We start from the raw sequence: 7,566 nt of genomic DNA on the forward strand, positions 1-7,566 counted from the left end.
CTCACATTTAGATCTTTCATCCATTTTGAGTTTATCTTTGTGTCTGGTGCAAGAGAGTGGTCTAGTTTTGTTCTTCTGCACGTGGATGTCCAATTTTCCCAGCACCATTTATTGAAGAGACTGTCTTTTTTCCAGTGGATAGTCTTTCCTGCTTTGTTGAAAATTAGTTGACCATAAAGTTCAGGGTCCACTTCTGGATTCTCTATTCTGTTCCTTTGATCTCTGTGTCTGTTTTTGTGCCAGTACCACACTGTCTTGATGACCACAGCTGTGTAGTACAACCTGAAATCTGGCATTGTGAGACCCCCAGCTATGGTTTTCTTTTTTAAAATTCCCCCGGCTATTTGGGGTCTTTTCTGATTCCACACAAATCTTAAGATGATTTGTTCCAACTCTCTGAAGAAAGTCCATGGTATTTTGATAGGGATTGCATTAAACGTGTAAATTGCCCTGGGTAGCATGGACATTTTCACAAAATTAATTCTTCCAATCCATGAGCATGGAATATTTTTCCATCTCTTTGTGTCTTCCTCCATTTCTTTCAGAAGCGTTCTGTAGTTTTTAGGGTATAGATCCTTTACCTCTTTGGTTAGGTTTATTCCTAGGTATCTTATGCTTTTGGGTGCAATTGTAAATGGGATTGACTCCTTAATTTCTCTTTCTTCAGTCTCATTGTTAGTCTATAGAAATGCCACTGACTTCTGGGCATTGATTTTGTATCCTGCCACACTGCCGAATTGCTGTATGAGTTCCATACTTTCTTTTATGATCAAAAGGAGTTATCAGACAAAATGCAAAAAACTTATTTTTTTCCCCTTCAGCTTCTTGAACAGCATGAAGAACCCTAAAAGGCTAGATGAGTCTCAGTTTCCAATTCTGGGAACCATTGATTTTCTTTTGGTGGAAGCATACCCTTCCTGGGCCTCAGACTTCTTAAATGCAGATTTGAGAATAGTGAGTTTGAAAAGAAATATTTCAGTAAGTGTTTAGGTGTATATTGAAAATTATGACCCCTACTTATATCACTTGGTCCTATTAGAATTGTTGGAGAAATAACACCACATGTCCGTTATCGGCTTAGAGCTTACAGCACTGTGTCTTGTGGCTTTATGATGGTTGATACTTTATGGCACAGAACATCATTCCCCCTTTCCCTAAGGTCAGCTGCTTTTGTGTGAGGTGGTAGATGGTGAGACACTTTCACAATATCAACTTTTGGATATAAAAGTGTTGCTTAAGTGCTTGCTACTAATTACGTTGCTTAATTAGAATCAATGTCGTATGTGATACTATAATTGCATATAAGACATAGTTAGTCTAGGGTTAGTAGTGCAATTCTATAATCGGAATAAGTGTCTATTTTAGTGAAGAAAAATGTTGATCCAAGATTTATGGATGGAATCCAGTGCAATCAACCTGATATCAAGTAACTTATAATTGGCTCTTCCAACACTACAATTTGAGAAACCCATAAGGACTGCATTTTTGGTGGCTGCTAAGGAAAAATCTTATACTAAGTATTAGTGATTGATCAGTTCAATTCGGGGAAGCCCATTGTGTGGGCCCATGTGTAGATGATCTCCATTGCTAGGGATGCTTTTTTATGAGATCAATGAACATACACTATAGTGACTAAACAAGTGTGGTGACAAACATGCATAGAGCCGTTCATCTTTCCATTTGATTATTAAGATCTTCATACAAAATGGCCATCTATTGAACATGAGCACAATCATATGACTTAAATATTTTCAAACATGGGCACACTTGAGAGATCCACACACAATCTCCTTTGCCAAGTCCCATGTCAACAATCTTCTAATATTCCTTCTTCAAAATGCCTGAACATCTAGCCTAAACATAGTCACTGCCTAAGGACCAATAAATATCACAACCGTAGGCCTCTCCTTCTTATAAGCAAAGCGTATAATTAGATGGCCAGCTTGAAGCCCTTCTTAATAGGGTTAATGGCCTTCTTTACTGCTAGTAGAGCTATCATGTCTTAGCCACCCACATCTGTGCAATTCCAGCATTTTGTGCAGAGACATCAGGTTTAATTAATTTATTTCTTCTTTGGACAACTGATGACAGAGAATCCTCTGGGTTCACTGGTTTATGTTGATGGATAGTTGAGTTATAGCTGGAGTACATGCCTTGGAGATGTGAGGGAATTTCTAGCATGAACCATCTGTATTTTCTGCACAAGACTTGGCATTGTTCCACGTGTATGACGTGTATCACTTTAAGTGATATTTTGTACTAGTAAAATATTTGTCTGGAGATAGCAGCTAGTTCGTGACTAGAGATAGGTGAAAAGGTCACTTATTATCCCATGGTAAATTGCTCCGGCTCTGTCGGGGTTTCTCAGCAAATCAAAAGCTGTTTTACTGAGAAGAGTTAGTTGGTAAAGAAGACATGCAACAAATCCTTCCGGGTACCCATCAGCCTTCCCTTACATTCCATGCAATTTACTCATGCACCAGAAATATTTGAGCACAGTTGACTTCTGTGAAGTCTTGTCAGTCTCGGAGAAGAGCGACTTTCCTAGGAGCCTGTATCATGCAAGAGAATCTGCTTTTTGGTGGTGGTGGTTGTGGGATCTAATTCAAAGACTACATGTTTTTAGGACATCTGTAAATAAGTCTCCCTGGGTTGCCAAATGTAGTTTATGTTATTTGAAGCTACAAAAATGCTCTCTAAGTATTGTTTCTGTCTTAATTGTGGAGAATGAGGGTGCAGTAATTTACATTTCATCTCCAAGTGGATGTCCTGATATATTTAAGACCTGAAACATATATTTTTTGTGGGATTTGTTTCTAAGAAGTTTTCTCTTTCATATATCTTTCTAAAATATATAGGCAATTCATAAATTGAATTAAATTGTTCTGGAAATGGGGCTATAATCTGGAAGAGTAATTATAATTTGGAGTCACTCTCTAGTAAAGCCTATAAAAATTTACTCTCCTTTTCGAATATTAATCTAATTTGGTGAAGCAGTCAAGATATATTCATTTTTCAAGTTTCAGTCATTGTACTCATCTCTGTCATTTTCCCAGTTATGTGGTATACCATCTGGTCTGTTATTTTGGTAGAAAGCAAGAGTCGTAGGCTTTATCTTTCTTATTTCTATCACTGTAATTCTTCTTCATAGGACAACAAGACAAGTAGGGAGTTTTCCAATAGTGAGTATCTTCTTCAACAATTGGATTTGTAAACAAGCATGAGTTCAGAATCTCCTGGTGCTGCTGTAAGGGCTACAGAGAATAGCTGCTAAATGCTTTTCAAATATGCTTCTGGAGAACCTCTTCTGTTTCATTTATTTTTTCAAAGATGTATTTATTTATTTTAGAGAGACCATGTACACAAATGGGAGGGGTGAAGGGAGAGGGAGAGGATCTCCGGCAGTCTCCTGAGAACTCTGCTGAGTACAGAGCCTGACTCAGAGCTCTATCCTATGACCCTGAAATCATGACCTGAGCTGAAATCAAGAGTTGGACACTTAACCAATGGCACTAGCCAGGTGCCCCTGGGGCACCTTTTTAAATTTATTTCTCATATTCTTCACAAATGTCTTAACAAAATTAGCAAGCTTTGAGATTATTTTAGTGCATAAGCCATTCATCCTTGACGTGATCTGACTATGCTACCCAATCCCATCCCAGTCATGCTGGAATCTGATTTTAGTTATGCCTCTAGCGTCAATAAGAGATGGGAGTGAGGCTGGAGCATTAACGTCCTTTTTTTTCTGATAAGATTTTAAAATAAAGGGAAAGAATATTTTCAGACAAAGAGCTGCTTGGGCTGCTGGGACAATATCAGGAACTATTCTATACTATTTAGATGTTCAAATATATTCTTTCTAGTTTTTAGGATCCTAGTTTTTCCAAAACAGTGCTATATCTTATACAAAAGATAGAGCTTGGCTGCAAATGCAACTGTCATCATAAATCAACAACTTACAGGGTTAATCTTTGCATTTGTTTTTCACCTATCTGTCTGTGACTACAGGTGATAATAGATATTTTAACACCATCAAATAGTCTGCAGATTTAAGTCCGTTACTTGAGCTAAAAACTTAGGACTGTGATTTCGTGCTCTCTAAATCTGTCAAACAGTGTTAAGAGCAGTCACAATGCTCCACATTTCTTGAGTTTCTCATTTAAAAAAAAAAATTCGGTCTTAGTTTCTTAGGGCTACCACCATGAAAGACCACAAAGCCAAAGAGGCTAAAAACCAGAGATGGATTGTATCACCATTCTGGAGGGCAGAAGTCTTAAATCAAGTTGTTGGCAGGCAAGGCATACTTCTCTGAATTCGGTGAGGGAATACTGTCCTTGCCTCTTCTTGGCTTCTGAAGGTTTGCAGGCAGTCTTCAGTGTTCTCTAGTTCACAGTGATAAAGTCCTATCTTTGCTTTTGTTGTCACATGGCATTCTCCCTTTGTGTGCCCCTGTCTTCCCATGGCTGCATTCTCTTAAGAACACCAGCCATATTGAACTAGGATCCCATCCTCTTCCAATGTGACCTCACTTAACTGATTCCAAACACAATGGCCCTATTTAAGAAAAAATCACTTTTTGTGGTACTGGAGACGAGGACTTTAATGCATCGTTTTAAGGGTTACACAGTTGAACCCATAACATATTCTTGTCTCCAGCTATATCTATAACCCCATAGATCTTGCTTCCAGGTAACCAGAAGTTATAATTCAGTTAATGTTTTTTTCCTTTGCAGGCATAAAGGTCTAATTTCTGAATATTCATAGATTTTTCACTGAAAGGAAAATTTCCTTCATTTCTCTAAGGGTCTGGGCTCTGAATCCCATTCCTGGTACCAGTTTTTTTCTTGACGTTTCTTTGTTACACACAAACGGGGCTAATTAGACTTTTTAAAAAGAAAAGGGGTATATCATCAAGATACCTGGAAGCCTGTGGTATACATAGGAAGGTTGGCTAACAATGCTTGATAGCATGTCAGAGGCAAAAAGATGACCAAGAATCTGGCTAAGATTATACCAAGAAAAAAAAAATCCCAAAGAGTAAACACTAATACTATGGATTTTAGTTAATAATAATACTATATCAATATGGGCTCATCAATTGCAAAAAAAAAAAGTCTCACACTATTGTAAAATGTTAATAATAAGAGAGATTATATGTAGGGTATTGAGGGCTCTGTACTTTCTGTGTAATTTTTTTGTAAACCCAAAACTGCTTTAAAAAATGATGTCAATTAGAAATGTATGTATTGATATAAAAAACAAGAAATTGTTGGGATAGTAAAATAGCATGGAGGGTCACATGCAGGGTATGCGTTTGTTACTGCTCTGGCTCAAGTATTGGCTGAGTTAGAGCCAAGAAAGGGCAAGTGTTGGAAGCCAAGCCAGACTGAGCAGCTTAATCTGAAGCTAAAGGATGTTTGAACAGAAGGGTTGATTGTCGCAGCTGGTTTACAACAGCCTAAGATTTCTGAAACACGCAGAAACTTGATATCTTAAGATAACAGGCCAGTAGTTAAGAGGGCTTGGATCAGAGCATGGCAGTACATGAATAAGCAATCTCCATCAAGAAATCTCCTGTGCAAATGTGTAAAAAAAAAGGGACTGGATTCATACTTTCTCTCTGTTCATCTCTAACTGGCTTCTCCTAAATTTACAGATTTGCTTCCATGATCTTAATCCATAAACAAGACATTTCCTTGAATTTTTATTCTTACCTAAGCAATGTCTTTTTTTTTCCTTAAGATTTGAGAGAAAGAGAGAGCACAGTGGGGAGGGAAAGAGAGAATCTTAAGCAGGCTCCATGCCCAGTGTAGAGAGTTAAAAACAAACAAGAGAGTAAAAAAAAAAAAAAAAGTGGATATTTAAAAAATATTAGCTGTACAAATACAAGGGGCACAAAAACAAGTATGAATTAGTTCAACCACATTGGAAAAGTATTTGGTGGTATTTGTTAAAGGGAGATATACATATCTTCTGTGACCTCATTGATCTGGTATTACATGTAATGAAATGACAGAAATGTTGTATACCGCACAGTGGTGAACAAGAACCCATGCTATTCATGGTAGTCCCAAACTGGAGATTATCCAAGTGTCCCTTCACCATAAAATGGACTTTAAAAGTTCGTGTATTTATTCATAGAATAAAATTTTACTTAGCAAGGAATATAAACAAATTGCAACTGTACTCAACAGCATGATGGACGTCTTAAACATAATGGTGAGTGAAAGAAGCCAGGTGGATAAGAGGATATACTCTATGATTCCACTTAAATCAAATACAAAGAAAGGCACGACTATCTTATCATGTTAGAAGTCCGGATAATGAGTACTCTTACAGGAATAGTAGCTATTACAAAGCACAATAGCAAGCTCTTGGATGGTACTGATATCCAATTTCTTGGTACGTGTGTCCCACAGATCCTCATGGTCCATTTATAAAAATTCATTAAATTATGCAATTATGGTTATATATTTTATTTTGTATTTCTGTTGTACTTTAGTATAAATTTTACTTTAAAATATTAGCTCTAAACTGAGTTTCTGCTGATGACATATCTAAGAGGAGATTACCTATAGGCAGGTGATAATGAAGGGCCAAAGAGTAAGAATTTAGAAGCTGAAGTTGAAAGGTAGAAAGCAACTGCTAAAATCACTCATATGGAGGAGTTGTCATTTTGGATGAATATGTGTAGAGCTAGAGACTGGAAGTCAGATTGTCAATGTTAAGGTGTCCATCATTTGTATGTTAGAAAGAAAAAAATGGCAACAAAAAGAGTCAAAGAAATAAGGTAGAGGAAAAATTAGAGAAAATGTTTATGGAAATTGAAGGAGCTAAGAATTTATTTTGAGACTATAGCAATTGTTCAATGATAGAAGAAAAATAAAACAGGACAAAAATCAGAAATAAATAGTGAATAATCTCACAAGGAATCACTGTTCTTTTTGGAAAACTATTAATGATTTGGCCATAATTTAAGTCAGACTTGGAAAAAAAAAATAAGTCAGACTTGGGATTAGAGATAAAATGAGTGAAGAATGGAGGCAGTAGTCATTGCACACATTTTGAATAATTTTTCTGGTAAATGTGAAGAAAAATGATGGCTTTGTAAAGAGCACTTACAAAGTTTCCTACAATGAAAAAGACAACTCCTCAAAATATCAACTAATCACCTATCTTCAACTTCATTTCTCTGAGAGACATCAATACCAGAAATTTTAAAATTAAAACATCAAACACTTTTGTCACCTATATAATTCCTTTTTAAGTTATGTATTTTAGATATCTCTTTGAAATTATGTAGTTCTTATGATGGCTAAAGATAATAGATGTTACCGAAAGATACAAAAATTCATTTTAATAGCTTATTAAAATTATGAACACATGTAAGCATTTTCAAAATAGACAAATAAAAGCTGAAATATGTAATTAACTGTGAATTGAGTTATCGATGCTCAGACAGCATAACTGATTCAATGAAACATGGCTCCATGCACTTCACATTTGTGAGTTTATTACACTTATTACAAACTAATTAGCATTGCAATGTAATAGTACAACCTAAGG

The sequence above is a fragment of the Canis lupus genome, chromosome 33, assembly GCF_011100685.1.
Source record: "Canis lupus familiaris isolate Mischka breed German Shepherd chromosome 33, alternate assembly UU_Cfam_GSD_1.0, whole genome shotgun sequence".
NCBI classification, from domain to species: Eukaryota; Metazoa; Chordata; class Mammalia; order Carnivora; family Canidae; genus Canis; species Canis lupus.